We start from the raw sequence: 22286 nt of genomic DNA, 5'->3' as shown, positions 1-22286 counted from the left end.
CAGCTCTCTCTGGGCTCTGTCCCCCAAATATTCCCACAGGTCGCACAAGATCTGCCTGCAACCCTCTTATGGTTAAACTGCCAAAATCAAGACTCTCTGCTCATCTTCACTCCTTCATTCCTCTTTTCTCCCACCTCTGGAACAAACTCCCTCACTCTCTTCAATCCCACTCCTCCCTCCAGGTCTTTAAAACAGCTGTTCACGACCATCTCTTATCCTCCCCCATCCAAAACCTTGATCTTTTCTACCCCCGCTAATTTCACCCCAAATCCACTTTTTTGAAATACCAACTTCTGTCCTGGAAGTCCTTGGTGTCCTTGTGTTTTATACTTCTCCCACCCCCCACCCCCTTCCTACGCCTCCTCCTGCCAAGCCCTCTCCCTCCCACACATCTCCCTGCTCTCAAATGTTGCATTTGTGTGCTTCCCCTTCTCTCCCCTTCTCTCCCCATCTTGTCTTCCGCTCCCTCTTTTTATATATTTTGTTTGATTTGTTTGTGAAATAAATGTTCGCTCTTTCACGAGCCTCGATTCAGTATACAAAAAAATATATAAAAAAAATGCACTACTAAGTTCCACACACGAGACATGCAGGACAGCATGGCTTACGGCGAATGCATATCTTACTATAATTCACCAAATGTCTGGCTGTCTGTCTGTTCCCAGGTACTGCAAAAACGGCTGAACCGATCGCAACGAAATTTTGGGTGGGTAATCCTGGGACCCCCTGGAGTAAAATAGGCTATTTTGTTTTTCCAATTTTTTTCCCAATTTTCCAAACACGATGGAATATTTACGGATATGAACAGTGATGTGGCTTTTATTGAAATCCTATAAATACTGTTTAGATTTTGATGATTTGCGTGTGATATGATTTAACGGATGTTTGTATAAATCGTTTAAAAGAACAAAAAGCCTTCAATTCCTGATATTTTGCCTTTTCATTTGGGCCTCCCAATTGAAGGGACCGGTTAGGGCGGGTTTAGGACCGGTTAGGACCGGTTAGGACCGGTTAGGTTTCATAGTTACCATAGAGCGGGTACCGTTGCTAGTTAAATCATAATGATATAGGCACCAAGTTTTTCTTCTTCTTCCAAATAACTCATTATTAAATTAACATAACGACATATGAGACAATTGAATCGATTATCCCCGGGAGGGCGATGTACACACTGGTAAGGCACAAAAAACTTGTAATAATGCATTGCAAATATTAACACACTAGGTATAATAAAGAAAATATCCAAATGAACCTCATTCCGAAATCAGGATAGAAACGCAGGCCACACCGACCAATCGATTATAATCAGTTATCTGATTGGCAGAAAATGGTTGCCGTTGTACAAAATATATTATGTACTTACAAGGTCTCGACCACTTTAGGGTGATTTAGCGAAGATGAAACAGTAAAATGTGGTTCACAAAGGGACCGGATTCATAAGATTACAAACGGCATGCGAAACATCACACCTATTCGTAGCTCGTACACGAGTATCCATAACCAAGATGGCGGAGTAACAGGATGATTGGCTGAGCGAAACACGTGACGTATAGCAGCGCCGCGAAACAGCAAATGCGAATAGGCGGTTTACAGATCATGTGGTACTGCTGCGTCACCGCAACAGCGAAAGTTACGACTCATGCCAGGTGGGTCAAAATGAGGCAGGAGTCAAATCCAGGCTGATGTGCAAAAGCGCTGCATACAGCCGCAACAATAAGAGCTCTGCGCTGCTAAGAGTTTTGTCATTAAATTTTCACCAAAGCTTTATTACGATAACATGGAGAAGGCACATTAATAATTTGGTCATAAGGTCTAAAGTCAACGTCACATAAAATGGCCCATTTTCATCAGATTGACTTGAAATTTTAAGAATTTGCATATTGGGTCACTGAATTGGTTCAAGGATCAAAAGCTAGAAACTGATTTTTTTTTAAGATCAAAAGGTTAAAGGTCAAGATTGCATAAAATTGCCAATTTTCATCTGATTGACCTGAAATTTATATGATTTGCATATTGGGTCACTGAATTGGTTCAACGATCAAAAGCTAGAAAATGATTGGTTTTTTTTAAGATCAAAAGGTCAAAGGTCACGATTGCGTAAAATTGCCAATTTTCATCAGATTGACTTGAAATTTTAAGAATTTGCATATTGGGTGACTGAATTGGTTCAACGAGCAAAAGCTAGAAACTGATTGTTTTTTTTTTAAGATCAAAATTGTCAAAGGTCAAGATTGCGTAAAATCGCCAATTTTCACCTGATTGACCTGAAATTTATATGATTTGCATATTGGGTCACTGAATTGGTTCACCAATCAAAAGATAGAAGCTGATTGGTTTTTTTGAATCAAAAGGTCAAAGGTCAAGGCAGCATGAAATCATCAATTTTCATTATGTATTTTTTGTTGAACTGTTTTCGTTATTTTGAGCATATGGAAGAAGTAGAATAAGAAGAGGGAGAAGGCAAATAAGAAGAAGAAGACGTCTGAATACAAACGGATGCGGATGGGCTTTGTATTTTCAGGTGCTTTCTAGTTGTTTTTTTTGCTTTGGAGTTATTTTTAAAGTATAAAGAATATAAATAGCTCTTTTAAGAGCCAACACATGGTGCAAACGACAAACCTTTTACTTCATTGCTATTCCACCATGGAAACGTTTGACCAGCGCTTAATTATATATATCATTAGCTAATAGTTTGGGAATTGGGGACAGGTTCCGAACAGAATGTCTATTGAGATACCTCTGACCTTTTGTTTGAGACTGAGGAAATCCATCTATTCTTGACCAAGTATAAACAGCAAAACCAAGGTATATTGACCTGTGGGAAAGTCAAACTTATGGTTGGATATCAGATCGGTCATCGGTGGATAAAGATGTCTTGAGGTCTGTTGCAATTGTGGATTTTATCACTTTGCTTATAATGGGGAAAAGGGTAACTGACCTAAGAGGCTCAGTTTTGGAATTTAAAAAAAATTGAGGTAATGTTCACAATTTTACTTGATGCAAGCAGGCAGACTTTGGAAAATAACCTTGAAAAGATGACACAAAGAGGTGTATACAAGGAAGATGAACAATTTTTGAGTATTCCGACACTGCTGCCACCTGGCCTCGTCGGATTGGAAGAAGGAAGACAGCCTTGCAATTTTTCCACTTCGTTTTTAACTCCGCCATCAAAGATGTATGGAGGTTATGGGTTCACCCCTGTCTGTCTGTCTGTGAGCAGGATATCTCAAAAAGTTATTGATGGATTCAGGCAAATTTTGATGGATAGGTTGGGTGTGTGACAAGGAAGAATTGTTTCGATTTTGGTTCATGTCCAAATGCTAAATGTAAACTGTTCAGACTTGCGGAGGTATGCACTCTACCGAATGCCAACTCTAGGTGGTTGCATATGATTGGTATGGGAAGAGAGCAATTCGCGAATTAGGCCTCATCAGAAAAGTGGAGTAGTTGACCCTTAGCATAAGTAGTGTCCTTTGTGATTCCATCCATCAAGAGTGAAGAAACAGACCAGGAACGTGTTATAGAGACTTGCGACCAACTGCCACCAACTTTTTTTTTATTGACGTTGAACGACCTTTCACCTGCGTTTATTTCACCTGCGTGTTTGAAGCTCAAGTGGTTCTGATACTGATTTCTGGCAGATGTGAAGAATCGGAATGGTTATGAGCTTTGCTGAGTGCATACAGGTTCCTACTCATATTAGTGGGATTGGTTTTCCTGGAAGAAAAGGAAAGTTGCTTTTGTACCTGGGTATGAGGGATGAGATGTTGGGCAAGTTAGACCGAAATGTGAAGGTATGAACTGATCAAGGAAAGAGAGATTGAGAAAACTTTGTTGCAAAATGAGATGCAATACTTACATCCAGTCTTGTGTCCAAAGACGATAGTCTTACATCCAGAGATGAAGAGATAGTGGGAGAGGTGGTTGAGTACAGGCCCAACCAATCTTCCTGATAAAATATGCAGACAAGGGGATTACTTGATGGAATCCTGAAGACCATTAGGGAAATGGACACTTTCAAGAGTACATATTTGAGGAGCCAATATAAGCAGAGAAAGAGGAGGAAAAGTATGGAGAGAAAACATGACATGACTAAGTCAAGCGAAGATAGGCAGCAAGTCGAGGAAACATGGGTTGGAATACAAACAGATTGGGTGAGGTCAGAAGTGTCACAAGAGGCCTGCGCTGACTGCAATGCCATTTTCACTGGTGTGATGACTGATACTGAGCCAGGTGGAATGTTGATAGTTGTTGTCACTAAAGATCTTCTTATTCTCATGGCACTACACATTTCCCAATCATTGCGAAACACAGGTTCTGGCACAGGAGTTGAACATATTGTTATGTCCGTAGGGGGTAGGCAGTGATTTCTTTAGTACAGGTAGAATGTGTAGGTAATATGGTCCAAATGTCGTGTAGCATATCTTGATGTAAATAAGTCAGCTCCGGGTGTTCGGATTAAGTGTTACGTGTGGCTATACGGAGGGTGGCTCTTGTGTTAATTAGCGAGGGATTATGGGTAATTAATTCCCTGTGTGTCGTTACCTCTGCAGTTTATTCCTTTGTTCCTTATGACACTGCACTAGACACCTAGCCAGAATCCCGCATTTAAACACCCTGATTAATAAAAACTAACCGAAAACCATGCATCAAGCACTACCTCCGATTTCCCCGACTTGGTAAGAGGACACAGGACAGACAGGCCGAGAGCTACGCCCTGAGGAGCAGTGATTGGTCAGCGTTTTGATTGATGGGTAGGACTGGTAAGAAGGAGCTCGCTGATTGGTGAAGCAGGACAGATGACGTCAGAGCCTATCGATAAAAGAACGCTCTGGCGGACATTTTCCTCCTCTTGTGCTTTCTCGTACTGGATGCCACAGTGGACGATTGTGTGACGACATCGTCTTGCGCCTTCTGATTTGGACACCATCGTGAGCGGCCATGTTGGCAGATCTTGCTGGTGGTCATGAGGAGGAAGAGATGTGGCTTTTCAAGCAAGAACGATAGGCGAACAAGCGTTGCTTGCTTGCTGCGGCGTGACGAGGCCCGGAGTGAAAAGACGCACAGCGAGGCCTGGCTTCCCGCCCACGCGCCGCGCGCCAACGAACATGTGTTTCCCCGCCAAAGCGTCGGACGATCCCTGGCGAGATTTCGGAGACGCTCTGAGCTAAGTTTCCCACTAAAATTACACACATTTATTTTCAATCTTTTATATTTCTCTTTGTCTGTGTGCAGGTCTGTGTGGAGGGTCCCTCAATTTAGGATTTTAGTTTTATCGTGCTTTCTTTGTTACCGGCATTTTCTTTAATAAACCTGTTTATTTTTGTACATTTTAAATCTGTGTTGTTTGAGTTACTTTATCCAGGTGTGAAGACGTCGGGTGGAAGCCATTCAGGTAAGCGCTCCGGTTACCAAACCCCCCCCCCCCCCCACGCCCCTCACTTGCCCCCACACGTATCCTCCGCTATATTTTTGACTGAACGCCTCGGAGTATTAAGCTCGTTTTAGTCATCCATGTTACCCTGCGGTGTTCACCACGGGTAGTCACGCGACAATATTCAGATCATCAGGTCTGCAAGGCCAGTGCTAGACCTGTACATGTGACCTGAGCAGAATGGATTCTGACCCTGCTGAAGCAGAGTGCAGCAGACCTTGGCACTGCGCAGAGTCATAGAAGAAGCATGAATCCACCAGACTGATTTAGTGGCGATTTTTGTTGATTTCCACAAGGCTTTTGATAATTTATCAAGAGTGTGCATTCCTAAGATCCTACGCTTGTGTAACGTTCCTCAAGCTCTCACCAATGGCATCACTCCCGTGTACCGTAACACTAAGGCCGCTGTCATTACACCAGACGGGCTATCGGAGGTGTTTGACACAACCTCCCGGGTACTTCACAGAGACACTTTCACTCCTTTTCTCCTTGTCCTTGTCCTTGATTGGGTGCTTCACATTGCCATCACAACTGAGGAGGATGGTTTCGGCTGTGCAGAAGAACGAATAGTCACCACCCAGAGAAGAGATTGTCAATTCTTTCATCCTCAGCTGCTGGTAGGCAACACATGTTTACTAACCTAGTGCAAGCAGCGGCCAAAGTCAGACTGCATATCAACACCACCAAGATGGCGGTACTGACTATCCCATTGGATTTGGATACAAATTGCCTGTGGCAATGAAGCTGGAGCTGGGAGTGCACTGCCATGCTGCACACAGTTTGGTAACTTGGGTGGCTCCATTCCTCATCCACATGACGACTTCCAGTGACGTCACATGCTGGCTTGGGCGTCGTTGTGGCGTCCAAATCCAGTATTAGATTTTGATGCTCTACCTGACCAGATTATAAGCAAGATATTTCATTTCATGCCAACATAGAAACAGTACCATACTGTTATACAATGAGGACACTTAGACATTGACCGAGACCTTTCAAGCAGGAAATTGATGCGACACACTCACACCTTCTTAATGCGCCCTTTAAGATACTAATGGGCCCTTTAAGATCGATACTAATGGGCCCTTTAAGATAGATACCAATGGGCCCATTGATCTGTTGGACCAAACTTTCGTTGATTTTCATGGCCTTGTAGCATACCTGCCTGCCATACCGCTTGAACATTAGCTTACATTACACCAAGCCCAGGTGTCAGATGTGCTTGGGCCAGAATGGGTTTATACGTTCGTTATTATTGCCAAATGATACTACTATTATTATTGTTACCTCCGCCACCAAAGGTGAATGGAGGTTATGTTTTCACCCCTGTCTGTTTGTCTGTCCGTTTGTTTGTTTGTTTGTTAACACAATATCTCAAAACGTTGTGGACGGATTCGGACGAAATTTGGCAGAGATGTAACGTATGTGACAAGGACGAAATGATTAGATTTTAGTGAAGATCCGGATTCGTATCCGGCTACTAGAATTTTTAAAGTGATTCTTCACCATTGGGAGATCGGGCCAAAAACTATACATAGCAGGATATCTCAAAAAGTTATGGACGGATTTGAACAAAACTTGTTGGACTGGTTGGGTTGCTGACAAGGACAAATAGAATCGATTTTGGTGAAGATCGGAATATGGATTCGGATATGAGAATTATTTAATTTTTTAAGTGATTCTTCACCATTGGGAGACAGGGCCAAAAATTATACATTGTGGAATATCTCAAAAAGTTATGGATGGATTTGGACGAAACTTTTTGGAGAGGTTGTGTGTGTGACAAGGAAGAATCGATTCAATTTTGGTTAAGATCCGCATCCAACTAGTGGAATTTTTAAAATGATTCTTTACCATTGAGTGATATGGCCAACCAGGTGGAGGTGTGTTCTCTACTGAGTGCCGTTCTAGTTGTTGATATTATTAGTATTAATTAATATATGCTTTGTTGCAATGTTATCATTCATTTTGTTATTTATTTTGTAATTATAATTATTGTAATTGTAATTGTAATTGTAATTTGTAATTTATTTGTAATTTGTAATTTGAAATTTGTAATTTGTAATTGTAATTGCCAATCTGTATAAGGATTATGTTGTTGTAGTGTGGTGTCATTCTTATCTTGTCATTCCTTCCTACCTTGTTTGGTTCTTTTTGGGGGATTCCATTCCTACTTGTGTTTTCTTTTCTTTTCTTTTTAAACTGTTTTTAACTATATTTTCCTGATCTGGATACCAATGACGTCATCATCCAGTAAATTATTTTGAGGGCCATTACATTGGGAACCCTCAGAACTCACCACCACCCTCAGAACTCAGTGATATATCTCATACAAGTTCCTTCCCAAGTTCCCTTAATATCCCATACAATATTCCCATCCCTTCTGTCTCCACTCAGACATTCTGCTTCCCTGTTGTCCTTCACTTTTGTAGTCATCGATTTATTTTGATCACCAACATTGCAGATTTTTTTTCCCTTTACCTTCTCTCCTTTCTCTGCTCCTTCCCTTCTATTCTATCCCAATATTCCTATATCCTCCCAATCTTCCTTCACTTCTCTCCAAAACTCTGCTCAGCTTCTTTCCATCTCCTACCATCCCACATTTTCTTCCTTTTCTCAATTTACTCCCTGCCCATACTAACAAGAGATACCTCCATTCCTATCCTCTTCCCTTCTCTTTCTTTTCTCAATTTTGCCATTTCCAATTTCCACCCTTCCTTACAATTCCCTATACTACCCTACCCTGTGTAGATGTAATAAATAGATGCCTTATAAAGGGGTCGCATGATCACACATTTATATAAGGATGAGGTACTGCACCATTTGCTTGAACAATATAATATTCATACGGTATATGGAAAGGTGAATTTAGAATACACTTTTTAGTAACCAATATAACTTCCTATGAACCTCAATGAAAGCATCAGCAGACCGCTCTGGGCCCTTTTCCTTTGCCTTATATATATATATATCCACAACTTTTGTTGATATCTCGGTTATGAGTATGTCTTTGCTGCAAATGGATTAGCTTGGTTTCTCATGGGTCCCCTCATGGCTGAACAGTCCATTGCTGGTTCAGTAATGACCATCAACCGACATGGCACATGAAGTTGTTGCCATTGTTGGCATTTTTTGGAGTTGCTGGCGCACTAGTTTTCCACTGAGTTTCTCTGATGTCCTGAGCCTGATGCAACTGGCTCCTCAAAGTGTTGTGTGCTAGCTCTCACAGCATATCTCCATCCAGACCTATCAGCTGCAAGTTGTTCCCAGGAATGTTGGTTGACATTTAGATTGTTCAGGGCTAATGCTCCCACGTAGGGCTAATGTGAAAAACCTGTGATTCCAACCCAGGACGAAAAATATTCCACTGAGATATCGAGTCATCAGGATGGAGTGTGTGTGTGTGTGTGTGTGTGTGTGTGTGTGTGTGTGTGTGTTTATAAATATATATATATATATATATATATATATGTGTATATATATATATACACAGTGCCTATATAAAGTCTACACCCCCTTTCCAAAGTTTTACATTTTGTTCCCTTATAACCTGGAATTAAATTGCATTGAATCAGACTTTTTCCACCTTTATTTACACATCATAGCCCACAACTTCCAAGTGAAAAACAAATTCTACAAGTTTCAGAAAATTAATTTAAAATACAAAACTAGAATATCTTGTTTGGATAAGTGTCCACCCCCCCTGAGTATATTAATTTTAACCATTATTTAAGCACATATTAATTTTTTTATTAAGCACATCAATATTAATTAAGCACAACCACATTAATTTTTTATATTAAAATTAACCAAATAATCACACTGACACTATGACATGACGCTGATGCCATGTGCATAAATTATACCAGCACATCAACTCCAAACTAGGAGGCGTATGTATGGTACTCAAGTCTTTGCAGATTGGGATTAAAGCTCAAAAGTCACAAATAGACGAAGGCAGAGATGTCGATGTGGATTTTGCCCTTGTTGTGGGCTCATCAGGACGACATACTGCTGATCGTTTATTTGTGACCATATTAAGCCCATAATAAACAAATTTTAATATTCCTGACTGCAAACCTCCTGACTGGTGATCAGCAGGGCAGAGATAATGTGTTCGTGTGGCAGGCAACACTTGTTGCTAACAGGTCGTGCAGCAATTGTTGTGGTGAGACTCGATCTGTTCCTTGCTGCCTCGTCAAGTTAGGGGGTTCAATCTGTGTTTATTATGGACTTAGTGATTAATGGGTTCTCAATTTGGGAAAGAGAGCCTTGGGTTTTGATTGGCATTGGTTACATGAGGAGATTGGCTGCAGCAGGCACTGCTGCTATTGAACGAGCTCCCCAGTGGTAATTGGATTTGTGTTAAATTTATCTTTCCCCGTTGTCATGACTTACCAAGCTTTGATTTTGGGGGTATGTAGGTGAGTTGGGGAATTAGTATGGGTGACGGGCAACAGTGGCCATAAGAGCCAATCGCATGGATCGATTGAAAAGAGTTAAATGTGATATGTGTTGTGAATAAAGGATTTTGTTTTGTTTGTGTGTTTGTGATTATAGCATGTATGCAGGCCATGGCAGGGTAGGTTCCCAGTACCTGGTATTGTCGGTGCTGAAAAATTGAATGGCAGTGGGGGAGGGAGGGAAATTTGGGGTTTTGTGGGTGGGGAAGGTGTGTGTATCTGCAGGTACAGATCAGGTTCTGGAGTAGCGGTGACTTCAACCCCTTCTAAGGTAACTCGTCCCCGGAAGCCGGTGGTGTCTGAGATTTGGGGGCCCGTCAGATGGGTGTCTGGTATGGGCGACCAACGGATATGGAGACCCTTGGTAGCTTGGGGAGACACACACACACACACATACACACGCACAACACACACGCACCACGTTGAGGTGTATAGTGCAGTTTAATAGGTGCTTCCATGGCGTGGCATTATCTATATTATAAAATGAGCCGTGTCTGTCTGTCTGTCTTTCTGTTTGTCGTGTTATATCTTGAGAACGATTTCAATAAATCCAACTATGGTGGATTCGGGTAAATCCCGGGAGTGTTTGTGATCCAAAATATTATTTTTTTTGGTTTTTATGGGGACATGGATACGCGTGTCAAAACTGCAAATGCCAACATGTGACGTTGGTTATCCCTGCACGGAGAGCAGGATCTCTCGGGAATCCTTTTTTTTTCTTCCCCCATAGATTAGCCATCACAGAAAAGATTGGTATTTCCGTGAGCGAAGTGATGGGTCTTACATCTATATTATAATAGCCGTAGATGATTCTGTCTGTCTGTCTGTCTGTCTATCTGTTGGGTGTCTGTCCGGGGTGTGGCTTACTCGGTTTGCAGAGTAGCTCCACCCATAGCTCCACCCATTCTGGGAGTGGCTATAAACAAATATCCACCATTTTATTAACTCGCATAGCTTTGAGTCCTGTTTTGTAGGCCCGTGGTGTCTTGCTCTCTCTCCCAGTTTTATTTCAAATCAAATTCGATAAATCATTTCATTTTTCACAGTCGCTAACATAGTTTTAGACTCGGTTGAAAAAAAACGGGAAGAAAATCCGATTAAAGTTGCCGTTTATAGAACTAAATGAATTCTCAAAGGCCTGTAACTTCAAGGCCATTGAGTCTCTCTCACGCCTTTATCTCCAATCTAACTCACCATATGATTTCATTTTTATCGATGGTTTTACTTTTAGACTCGGTGTCAGCAATAATTGAGAACAATCCACACACGCGGGAAAATGCAGAGATATATTTTTTTAAATCGCGTCATGGTGTATCATACACCGCCCAACATGACACCGCCGGCAATGTGTCGATATATATTAAAAATTCGCTTTTGCTTTTCCGTTATGATATATTACTATTTCGTTTGATGATAGTCGTCACAAAAACGTCAACAATGATGCCGACATATATTTCTTCGTTTTTATTTCATTCAACATATTAGCCGGAAGTAAAATATGTTTCAGGAAATTACCGAGAGATATTTCTTCGTTTTTTTTATTAGTTATGTGCGCATACACTTTAAATAGGTTTATTTGAAATCTTTAATTTTCCACAATATAATTTACTTGCCATTTATCATTTGATGATTACGAGACAAATTCCTCTTGAGGATCGTGACAATTCATGCGTTGCATGGAAACTTCCATTTCCAAAATGAATGAGACGATCGATGAAGAACGACTCGGTGTCACCAACGCGGGAAAATGCAGAGATATATTTTTTAAAATACACCATATCACCGCACAACACCGCCCAACAGCCAACAAGTATCATACACCGCCCAACAGCCAACGAGTATCATACACCGCCCAACATGACACAGACAGCAACATGTCGACATTATCGCTTTTTCTTTAAACCGAGTGAACCGAGCCGAACCGAATACACCGCGTGAATTCACCGAGCGAATTTCAGCCAATTCCACCTATTTCTTCGTTTTTATTTTATTCGTTACCAGCAGAAGTACCCAGCGTTGCCGGGCGGGGGAGGGGGGAAGGGCACGTACACTTTAAACATGTATATACATGTGGGACATGTGTACGTGTGTGTACGTGTGTGTGTGTGCGTGAATATGTGTGTGTGTGTATATATGTGTGTGTATGTGTATGTAGGCTAACCCCCGCTCTAGCAGGGAAAATGGCCTTAAAATGCATGTTGTTGTTGTATGTGTATATACATGTCTGTGTGTGTGTGTTTGTGTGTATATGTGTCTGTCCGTGTGTGTGTGTGTGTCTGTTTTTGTGTGTGTGTGTGTGTGTGTGTGTGTGTGTGTGTGTGTGTGTGTGTGTGTGTGTGTGTGTGTGTGTGTGTGTGTGTGTGGAGATGTATATATGTGTATATATGTGTATATGTGGATACATATGTGTATAACTATAACTAGCCATCACTCTGACCATCAACATCCCCACCCCAGCACCAAGGCATTATCGCACTATCAACTTCCGTAAGCTAAACGCTTTTTCACCTGCCTCATTCTCATCGACCCTCTCTGAAAAAATGTCCACTTCTCCCTTCGTTGACCTCCACACCCCTTCTGACCTCACTGACTACTACAACCACACTCTCTCTTCCTGCCTTGACCAAATTGCGCCTATAAAAACCAAAACAGTTTCTTTCACCCATTCTGCTCCCTGGTTTACCCCTGAGTTCCGCCTAATGAAAACTCGTGCTCGCCAACTTGAAAGACTCCGCAATAAAACAGGTCTCACAGTTCACTCCCAGGCCTACAAGGACCACATACAACACTATAAAGATGCCCTCTCCCGCGCCCGCTCCGCCTACTACTCTCAAATTATCCACTCTGGCTCCGGAAACCCAAAAGCACTCTTCTCTACAATAAACAAACTCCTCAGCCCCCTGAACACCACCACCCAGTCATTCACAATAGACAACTGCATCTCCTTCCTTTCATTCTTCCAACGCAAAATTGAAAACATCTACAACAGCTTGACCACCGCCGCACCCGCTCCCCCTCAAACCACCTGCCCCCCCTTATCCTGCCATCCCCTGTCTCAATTCTCCCCAGTCTCCCCTACTGACCTCTCTGAACTCCTCATCGGAATGAAAACTGCCACCTGCACTCTTGACCCCATCCCCTCCAGCTTTGTCAAGGCCTCCCTTCCTGCTCTTTCTCCACTTATCATTGCAACAATAAACTCCTCCCTGTCTACAGGCATCGTCCCACCATCCCTCAAAATTGCTGCTGTTACCCCCATTCTGAAAAAACCTGGACTAAACCCTGACACCCTAAATAACTTCAGACCCATCTCCAACCTACCCTTTCTGTCAAAGGTTTTGGAACGCGCTGTAGCCACTCAACTCAAGCATCACCTCTCTGCCAATAACCTGTATGAAACATTCCAATCCGGATTCCGGTCCAACCACAGTACTGAAACTGCTCTCCTCAAAATCACCAACGACCTTCTCCTCTCCTCTGATGCTGGCAACCTCAACATTCTCATCCTCCTCGACCTCAGCGCTGCCTTTGACACCATCGATCACACCATCCTCCTCACCCGACTTGAAACCACCTTTAACATTACCGGCACTGCCCTCTCTTGGATTAAATCATACCTCTCTGACAGACGTCAGTTCATCTCCATCAATAACTGCAAATCCCCCACTGCTCCCCTCCCCCAAGGTGTCCCCCAAGGTTCAGTTCTTGGCCCCCTCCTCTTTATCCTTTACCTGTCCCCCCTCGGTCACTTAATCCGCCGTCATGGTCTCCAATTCCACTGCTTCGCCGATGACATCCAGCTTTTCATCTCCACCAAGTCCATCTCCACCGCCACCCACTCTATCCTGACAAACTGCATCACTGAAATAAAATCCTGGCTTCAAATCAACTTCCTCAAACTAAACTGTGATAAATCTGAAATAATCATCATTGGCCCAAAAACGCTCACCAAGTCCACCCATAACTTTGCCCTCAACATCGACGGTTTCCCAGTGTCCACCTCCCCTCACATCCGGAATCTTGGCATCATCTTTGACCAAACCCTCTCCTTCGACAAATACACTAAACAGATCACAAAGACAGCCTTCTTCCACCTGAAAAACATCGCCCGTCTCCGTCCATCCCTCTCCTCTGTGGCTGCAGAAACCCTCATCCACGCCTTCATCACTTCCCGTCTGGACTACTGCAATAGCCTCCTTTATGGTTCACCCTCAACAATCACCAATAAACTCCAATACATTCAGAACTCCGCTGCCCGTCTACTCACCCATTCCCGGACCCGTGACCACATCACCCCCGTCCTTTACAAGCTTCACTGGCTCCCCATCTCCCAGAGAATCCAGTACAAAATCCTCCTCTTGACCTACAAAGCCCTCCATAACCTGGCCCCATCCTACCTGGCTGACCTCCTCTCCAGACACACTCCCACCCGCAACCTCCGCTCTGCTGGTACCAACCTCCTGACCCCCCCCATCCGGACCAAATTTAGATCCTGGGGGGACAGGGCCTTCTCCATCGCTGCTCCCACCCTCTGGAACTCGCTACCTCACACCATCAGAGACTCCTCCTCACTCACCACATTCAAAACATCACTCAAGACCCACCTGTTCAACACTGCATTCAACATTTAACCCACAGCATCTAACCCCTGACTATCTCCTCTCCTTCTCCCTCCTTTGTGCTTTGAATATTTCCCTATTGATTCTTCTTTTTTTGCAATTGTCTTTATGTTTTGCTATGCGTTATGTTTTGCACTCTGTCAAAGCGTCTTTGGGCTTCCTGAAAAGCGCTATATAAAATAAATGCATTATTATTATTATTATTATACATATTTGCATATGTGCATATGTGTATATGTGTCTGTACGTGTGTGTGTGTGTGTGTGTGTGTGTGTGTGTGTGTGTGTGTGTGTGTGTGCGTGTGTGTGTGCATGTGTGTCGATGTACGTGTGTGTGTATGTGTATATGTGTGTGGGTGTATATGTGTGTGTGTGTGTATATGTAAACATGGGCCGGTGTGTGTGTAAAGTGTGAGGAGGTATTGGAGAGGAAAATGCAGAGATATATTTTTTTAAATCGCGCCATGATGATAAACGAAAATACACCGCCTAAAATAACAGTCGACATATATTTAAAATTCGCCATACACATCCATGCGGGAATCCCACGGGCATGGATGTGTGTGACATTTCGACATATTGAGTTACATGCTGCGCCTGCACATTCAGTTATATAAGATGGTTACTGGCAATTGATCACATCCACAAATGATGTAATCCACACAATTTATGTACTTTACATAACGTTTTATGTACTTTACATAACGTTAATAGGAATACATGCCCGTGTAGATGGGAATGACATATAATTCACCGAAAACGTTGAAGCAACCGCATAATATTACGGTGATGTTTAACTCTGAGAATAGTTCTAAATTTAAAAAACTTTCTTCTGATATTTGTGATTTATTTCAAACAAACTGTATTTCCCAGCTACACGGGCATGTATTCCTATTAACGTTATGTAAAGTACATAAATTGTGTGGATTACATCATTTGTGCATGTGATCAATTACCAGTAACCATTTTATATAACTGAATGTGCAGGTGCAGCATCTAACTCAATATGTCGAAATGTCACACACGTCCATGCCCGTGGGATTCCCACGGGTGACCCCGCTAGTCTTACTATAATTCACCAAATGTCCGTCTGTCCGTTCGAAGGTACTGCAAAAACGGCTCAACCGATCGCAACGATATTTTGGGTGGGTATTCCTGGGACCCCTGGGAGTAAAATAGGCTATATTGTTTTTCCTATTTTTCCAAATTTTCCAGTTTTTCCAAATACTATGGAATAATATTTACCGATATGAACAGTGATGTGGCTTTTGTTGAAATTCTACAAATACTGTTTATTCTACGTACCAGGAGAGAGTAGATCGACTCCTGACGAACTCTTCCTATATAAACGTGCGGCTCCGAAGTAACATGGCAGCGTGTGCAAAGCAACTGAGAAACAGGTGTCGTGGCCACTTCCATGTTATAGATTCGGTGCGCACTCTTCACACATAAACGTGCGACTGAGAAAGACGTGTAGCAGCCGCTTCCGTTTTGCAGAATTCAATCTTTTTTCAAAATGGGCCTTTCAGTGACATGTACTGTTTAGATTTTAATGACTTGCGTGTGATGATTCAACGGATGTTTATATGAATCGTTTAAACTAAAAAAAGCCTTCAATTTCTGATATTTTGCCTTTTCATTTGAGCCTCCCAATTGAAGCCCTGCCCATAGGGCGGGTACTGTTGCTAGTTTCAGTAATTATAACAAAAATAACAAAAACTATGATAACTGCTACAAAGCATATATTAAACAAAACTAATAATATTAACAACAATAACAATGTTAGTATAATTTGGCAATCATAATAACGAACATACAATCCCACTCCTCCACCCCCACACCCTCCCCTTCATATCTGGACTTGGTGAAAGAAAGTTAAGTTACAGTACTAGGCCATGAAGATAAATGAAAATGGCCCACTAGTCTTCATAAAGTGTCAGAAATTCGTTCAAAATTACATAAATGAACATTGTTTGTACTTGCGTGACTTGGCGTGCTCCCCGCGCCTCACCACACGTTGTTCCAGAGGGATAGGCATCTTTGTGTGTCCATTTCAGTGTATTTTGGGTCTTCATGGTGTTTTGGGTCTTCAGGGCCATTTGGGTCTTCAGGGTTTTTTGCATCCTCTGGGCCTTTAAGGGTATTTTGGGTCTTTGGGGTGTTTTGGATCTTCAGGGTCTTTTGGGTCTTCGGTGTCTTCAGGGGCTTTTGGGACTTAAGGGTCTTTTGTTTCCTCAGAATCTTTAAGAGTCTTTGGGTTATTTTGGTTCTTTGGGGTATTTAAGGATCTTTGGGTCTAAAGGGTCTTTCAGGGTCTTTGGGGTCTTCAGGGAGTTTTGGGTCTTCGGGGTCTTTTGGGTCTTCAGGTTGTTTTGAGTCCTCGGGGTATTTTTCGGTATTTGGGGTGTTTTGGGTCTTCGGGGTGTTTTGGGTCTTCGGGGTGTTTTGGGTCTTCAGGGTGTTTTGGGTCTTCGGGGTATTTTGGGTCTTCGGGGTGTTTTGGGTCTTCGGGGTGTTTTGGGTCTTCGGGGTGTTTTGGGTCTTCGGGGTGTTTTGGGTCTTCGAGGTGTTTTGGGTCTTCGGGGTGTTTTGGGTCTTCGGGGTGTTTTGGGTCTTCGGGGTGTTTTGGGTCTTTGGGGTCTTCGGGGTATTTGGGGTCTTCAGGGTATTTTGGGTCTTTGGGGTAATTTGGGTCTTTGGGGGCTTTTGGGTCTTCAGGGGCTTTTGGGTCTTAAGCTTCCTCTGGGTCTTTAAGGGTCTTTTTGGGTCTTTTGGGTCTTTTGGGTATTTTTGGTCTTCAGGGGTCTTGGTGGTCTTAAGGGTCTTGGGGGAATTAAAGGGTCATCAAAGGTCTGAGCGGTCTGAGCGGTCTCAGCAGTCTAAACATAATTAAGAGGGTTAATTAAGAGGGTGTTAATTTTATTTGAAGAAGAAGAAGACGTTTTCATCGCATATAAACATAACGACATAACCATATACGTTTGCTCTATTATAATAAGATTCCTAATCCTATTTTTGTTATCGGCATCAACTTAGTCACGTGAAAAAGTAAGTACACCCCGTGTAAAGTTTTGACTTTTTCAACATATTTCAACCTGCAACTATTTGATCTTCATTTCAACAATATTGATAGATAAAGGTGATATCTATCTATAATTCCAGTAATCTCTGTGTGTACGTTTGTATGTTTGTATGTTTGTATGTTTGTATGTCTGTATGTCTGTGACCGCTGTTTCTCGACAACCACGGGTCCGATATACTTTAAACTTGCCAGGTATATTGCTGGGGACCCGAGGATGTGCCTTTTCAAGGTTTCATATTAATCGGAGAAGTAGTTACCGAGCTATGTCCAAAAAACGATTCAACCAATCAGAGAGCAGCGAGCTATCACGTGTGCCGAACGTGGCGAACAGACTCTGCCTCGGACGGCACATTTGAGAGCGTATTCATTTATTTCACGTTGGAAAACTATGTTGCCGTTAAACTATGTTTTAAAACTAATTAAAACTAATTTGCGATTCATCGTAACTGCGATTTGCGACCTTCCGGACAGTGAAGACTGCACTTCCGGCAGCCAATCACAGAACGCGTTGTTGCGTAGGCGTGGCCGATGTGAGAGCGAGCCGAGCCGAGCGCGTGCGCCATTACGGTTCGTAATTCGATTTCTTCCGGAGAAAATAATAATTTCTCGATTTCTTATGCGCATTATTTCTCCCAATTCAGTCAGAGCGAAGGGCGGAAGCGAAGAGCGTTGTTTTTTTTGTTTACGGGCGTACGGGCGTACGGGCGGGGTAGAGCGTACGGGTAGCGTTTTTTTTTTTTTTTGGCAAGGAACGGGCACCCACGTACGGGCATGCCCTAGTAATATAACAAATATCATGAAACATTTACATTTTGTATTCCATTGTATAATTTAAATAAACATAAATGCAAATTTCGCATGTGGAAAAAGTAAGTACACCCCTACATTTATCACTACTTCAAATACCTAAAATTAGAATCAGGTGCACCAGCTCAGGTGCAAATGATTAGAACATCGTTAGAGAGGATCTTGGAGGAATCTGTCTTATTTAAACCTCAGACATTTAGTTGGGTTTGCTCTTTGTTGTTGAAGTGTGCGGCGTCACCATGCCAAGATCAAAAGAGCTCTCTGAGACCTTCAGAAAGAAGGTTATAGATGCCTACGAGTCTGGGAAGAGATTTAAAAAGATCTCCAAACAATTTGAAATCAATCATTCGACTGTCCGGCAGATCATCTACAAGTGGAGAAGATTCCAAGCAACTGCCAACTTGTTCAGGCCAGGCCGCCCCAGCAAGTTCAGCCCGAGAGCAGACCGTAAGATGCTGAAAGAAGTCTCGAAGAACCCCAGAATGTCATCACGGGACCTACAGGTAGCTCTTGCCACTGTTGATGCCAAAGTGCATGAGTCTACCATTAGAAAGAGGCTGCACAAATTTTATCTACATGGGAGGTGTGCCTGGAGGAAACCTTTGCTCTCCAGAAAGAACATCAGGGCAAGACTAAAGTTAGCCAATGAACACCGAGGCAAAGACCAGCACTTCTGGATCACTGTGCTCTGGACAGATGAATCAAAGGGAGCTATTTGGCCACAGTACCAGAAGACATGTTTGGCGAAAACCAAAGACAGCATTTGACCACAAGAACCTGATACCAACTGTAAAACACGGTGGTGGAAATATTATGGTTTGGGGCAGCTTTGCTGCATCAGGGCCTGGGCAGCTCACTAGCATCGAATCCACTATGAATTCTTCATTGTACCAGAGGGTGCTTGAGGATAATGTGAGGCCATCTGTCGGAAAGTTGAAGCTCAACCGAGGGTGGACCTTGCAACATGACAATGACCCTAAACATACCAGTAAATCCACTAAGGAATGGCAGAAAAGAAAGAAATGGAGGGTTCTGGAATGGCCAAGTCAAAGCCCAGATTTAAATCCCATCGAGATGTTGTGGGGGGATTTGAAACGAGCTGTGCATGCAAGAAACCCCTCAAACATCACACAGCTGAAAGAATTATGCATGGAAGAGTGGGCAAAAATTTCTCCCAGTCGATGTCAGAGACTGGTAGACAGTTATAAGAAACGCCTACTTGAGGTTGTTTTTGCCAAAGGGGGCAATACCACCAATTAGAGCCAAAGGTGTACTTACTTTTTCCACATGCGAAATTTGCATTTATGTTTATTTAAATTATACAATGGACAACAAAATGTAAATGTTTCATGATATTTGTTATATTATATCATCTTTATCTATCAATATTGTTGAAATGAAGATCAAATAGCTGTATGTTGAAATATGTTGAAAAAGTCAAAACTTTACATGGGGTGTACTTACTTTTTCACGTGATTGTATATGTTATGCATGTATGTACAGTACTGTACAGTGTTTTCAGTTTTGGTGGTTGTACAGTTATGTTCAATCAGTGGTAATTAACCGCTTGTACATACATACATGCAGCCGTGGCCAAAAATATTGGCACCCTTGCACTTTTTTTCAAATAATGCACCATATCTTACAGAAAATTGTGGAAATTAAAAAATATTTTGGTATCCACATATGTATTTCTTTGGTTTGCAGTGGATCAAAACAAAAAAAGCTGAAAAAATTACTAAATCTTAGCTTATTCCATGCAGAAATAATAAAATGGCCCTGAAAATATTATCGGCACCTTTTAGAAGTTGTTATAAATTTTTAGATTTCAAGCAGGTGATTCTCCTTTACTTTGGAATTGAACTCACCGGTGAGTTCTCCTGGTGAGTTGCAGGTGCTTGCAATGTAAAAATCACTCATTCAACCAGTTTGAAGAGAGAAAAGGAGTCATTCTGCTGTTTTGTGTCACTGTGTGTACCACAATGAGCATGGAGAAAATAAATAAAACCAGAGAATTGTCTGAGGAGGTCAAACACAAGATTGTAGCCAAGCATGGACAATCTCAAGGCTTCAAGTCCATCTCCAGAGACCTTGATGTTCGTGTGTCCACCGTGTTATCGGTGTACCAACCACGTGTGTCCACCGTGTTATCAGTGTTATCGGTGTTATCCGTGTCCAACACGCAATGTTATCAGGAGGTTTAAGGCCCAAGGCACTGTGGGTGATATATCACGCCCTAAACGTGGCCGCAAGAGAAGACTTGAACGAAGATTGTAGCGAAGTATTGTTCGAATGGTGGAGAAAGCACCTCGATCAACTGCCAAACAGATTCAAGCTGACCTTCAGACACAAGTTATGACAGTTTCAACTCGCACCATCCGTTGCCAACTCAATGAAAGGGGGTCCTGTGGTAGGAGACCCAGAATGACCCTACTGCTGAGAGAGACATAAGAAAGCCTGACTGGGGTTTTCCAAAACACACCTGAACAAGCCAAAATCCTTTTGGGAGAATATCCTGTAAACATATGAGACCAAATTTGAGCTTTTTAGTAAAGCACATCATCTCTATGTTTACAGAAAACAAAACGAAACCTTCAAAGAAAAGAACACCTTCCCTACAGTCAAACATAGAGGAGGTTCAGTGACGTTTTGGAGTTTCTGTTCTGCCTCTGGCACTGGGTGCCTTGAATGTGTGCATGGCATCATGAAATCAGGAGATTATCAAGGCATTCTGTAGCAAAATGTTGAAACCAGTGTCAGAAAGCTGGGTCTCCGTCAAAGGTCATGGGTCTTGCAGCAGGACAATGACCCTAAAAGTAAACACACTTCAAAAAGCACCCAGGAATGGTTGAAGCACCCAGGAGGTATCCTCTCTACCGAGTGTCGTTCTCATTACTACAATAATTACAGAGAAGTGTGACATCAAAATACTACTAAACCCCACATTTACCATGCTTGCCGCTTGGCTCTATTATTTACCACTTACCAGTTCTATTGCTGAGTCTTTCTTCAACGTCGTCCCGATTGTTGTGAACACCAGGTATTTCATGACCGATGTCATCAATTTCCACCTCTGGTTCATATATGTACGGTCTTGCAGCAGCTTCTACTTAATGATTTTCACTATTGTCGTAATCAGAGGATTCTTCGAAAAGTATTCGTCAAATTCACTTTCTGACGAGTCTGAAGCGAGTTGTGCGACCATTTTCCATTGCGAGTTGAGACAACCTTCCTTCAATTACATCACTCATGCAGATGACGTCATGATCATCAAGGTTTCCTGGAATTTTTAGGGGTGTTGCCCGCTGGGTTTGCTTTTTTAACTAACACCTCAAAACAATTATTATAATTAAAAACCACGTTCAGTTCTTTATTTATTACTTTAAAATCATTATTTGTTTATTAATGTCTGTTTGTTTGTCTATCTGTATGTCAATCGCCTACAGGTCACGGTTTTTAAACGATCTTTACGAAACTTCACCAAATCGTATAGTTGGTCATAAGGAAGAAGCCTATTGATTTTTAGGTCAAAATGTCGACATAGGCCAAAGGTCAACAACCTTGTCAAATTTCTAAAATCCTCAATTTTCATCCGATTCACTTTAAATTTGAAAGGGATATGCATATCAGGTCAATGAATTCAACCACTAATTATGTTTGAGGTTGACATGGGCCAAGACGTCAACATAGGCCAAAGGTCAATAACTTATTACCCCCACCAGAGGGTATTGCAATTGAGTCCGTTTGTTTGTCTGTCTGTTTGTTTGTTCGCACAGAATAAAAATGATTTTCTTTGCAACTCTTGGTCTGATTGACAGGAAACTTTCACCATCGGTGCATCTCCTGTAGAATTTTAAAATGATAATTATGACGTCATCGGTCACA

This window comes from Myxine glutinosa, chromosome 1 (assembly GCF_964187855.1).
Source record: "Myxine glutinosa chromosome 1, kmMyxGlut1.1, whole genome shotgun sequence".
NCBI lineage: Eukaryota > Metazoa > Chordata > Myxini > Myxiniformes > Myxinidae > Myxine > Myxine glutinosa.
Note: the sequence above shows the minus strand (reverse complement) of the source record.